Source organism: Meleagris gallopavo, chromosome Z (genome assembly GCF_000146605.3).
Source record: "Meleagris gallopavo isolate NT-WF06-2002-E0010 breed Aviagen turkey brand Nicholas breeding stock chromosome Z, Turkey_5.1, whole genome shotgun sequence".
In the NCBI taxonomy this organism is placed as follows: domain Eukaryota; kingdom Metazoa; phylum Chordata; class Aves; order Galliformes; family Phasianidae; genus Meleagris; species Meleagris gallopavo.
The window spans coordinates 23,892,945-23,895,107 of record NC_015041.2 but is presented as its reverse complement, the minus strand read 5'-3'; the positions used below and the strand labels follow the sequence as shown (position 1 = coordinate 23,895,107).

Here is a 2,163-nt window from a genome sequence, read left to right as displayed (position 1 = left end):
TCTTCCTCTCCCCTTTCCTTCTCTAGACTGCCTGCAGAAGAATAGTATGTAGAATAGTTCCATGATTCAAGATAGTCTGGATTTTTAGTCTCAGAAATTCTACCCTAATCATAGAAGAAAATATATTTCTTCTATGCATTTAAGAAAATTTGTGAATTGGAAGTTAAAGATGGTGTTAAGGCCTCCAAAATGGGGATATGTGCTGGTCTGTTTGATTCACTGTTATGGCTGGTATTACATTTCAAAGTGTAGTGAACAATGACCTTATTTTATTTTCTTTACTTCTAATTTATTTCAGATACATTGTTAGGATATTTTTGTTTAATAGGTATACGTTTGCACTCCTAATTTTTATGAATTTTTCTTTATTACACTTTAGGGCCCTTTAGCTGTGGGCTCTTAAGGCCCATTCAATGCTGTGAATCACTGTTCGTCAGTTGTTGGGGTTTTTGATTTATTTTTAATGTCTTCCTTTTTTCTTAGGTATCTCTAGCAGTACTATTTTATTTATTGCTATACCATTTAAGTTTTTAAGAATAAGTCAGAATGACTATAGCACAGAAGACAGTTAGAAGTGTGTTGTGAAAGCAAACATATTTGCTGGGCTCATAATCATTTACTTTAAATTGCTTTAGTAATACATAATCTTCCAAATTTTAGGCAACATGTTTGACAGAATAGTTGTACTGGTACTCTTCCGGCAATTCTTTCTGCTTTGTCTACTTTCATATGTAGGTAAGATTTCAAATTTTTTGAGAGGATGGGAACAGATCTTCTGGTTTTCTGACAAAATCTGAAACAGTTTGTACCTTTGCTTTGGTAGAAAATCTGTTTTAGGCACAGCAGTGATCCTGAGACACATCTCACACCAGTGTGAATCAGGAGCAATTTTGCTACAATCAGGGAAGTCACTTGATCCTACTGTAAATTAGAATCAAGCCTTAAATCTCTCAAAGTAAGTTTGTGATGGCTCAAGCATTTAGTTTTACTTAATTAAAAAAAAAGAAAAAAAAAGAAAAAAAAAAAGGCAGTTAAAGCCAATCTTAAAATGTACATTCATTTTCTGCTGCTACAATAATATTAAAAGCCCAGCCTGGCTCCTCTGAGGTATTGTAATGCCCGTTCTATCCATTTCCTTTTAAATGGTAATCACGCCTGGGTGCAACATAGTGATGAACTCCCTCCTCTTGCCCTTAATGTCTTTCCTGTCTGTGGAACTAATCTAACTGTGCTAGTCGTAATACTACACAATTAGCTTAGTAACAGTCATCAAAATGTACCATGTACATTAATGATGAGTGCTGTTGATCGGCATAGATTTCTAGGAGCATGGTTTGTTATTGATTACTCTAATTATAAAAATTCAATATTTCAGTGTAAAGGACACTCCATTTAAGTGATGGTGTTATCCATAATAGCATCCCAGTCATGATCGTTATGCTACTAACTATTCTACTTAATAAAATTCAATGGAGAATTACCTTTAGAGATCATCCCCCACTCCTGAACTTGGACAGGGCCTCTCATGCATGCCTTTTCAAAGTCCTGTGGTGGGCCCAATGTCATTGACCTCTACTTTTTATCCCATCTTTCATAGAATTCACTTTTGTTTTTTTTAAATTACCTTACATGCAGTGGTTAATGGAGATAACTGTGTATATGAATGTTTTTTTAAAAATTGTCTATGATAGCTTACTCTATTTAGGAGAGTTCCAGTACTCATTTTACTAAGATTTAATTGATTTGTTAATTGAATTTTGAATTCCTCCCACTACAAGCAAGTCAGCTCCAAAGAGCGCTTACTGTACATCTGGGACATTTCTGTCATATGCTTCTCTTTGTTCATCTGTCGCCAGAGGTTCTTGCTCAGTAATGATGTTTTGAGAGAAATAGTAATATTGTTGGTCTGGATTTATTAGAAAAGGAGAAGTATAATCTTTACATTTGAAAGAAACCGTAAGCTTTCATCTTTTCACATAATAATTGAACAAAACACTAAAAGCAATTAGAGGTAAGCATTTCTTAGAATGCAGTTATATGGTCCACCTGGTTTAAAAATGTTTGGTACTTAAAAGAAAAACAAAAAAAGTCTGATTGTTGTGACTTCACAAAAAAAATCTAAAAAATTAAACAACTGAATACACAATGGCATACAAAATATCA

The 2,163-nt window shown here is 33.7% G+C and overlaps 1 protein-coding gene across 1 annotated transcript in view; it reads left to right on the top strand.

The window, feature by feature from the left end:
• Positions 1–2,163, top strand: part of MAP1B (microtubule associated protein 1B) — a 20,211-nt gene that overhangs the window by 8,605 nt on the left and 9,443 nt on the right. The window lies entirely within an intron of this gene.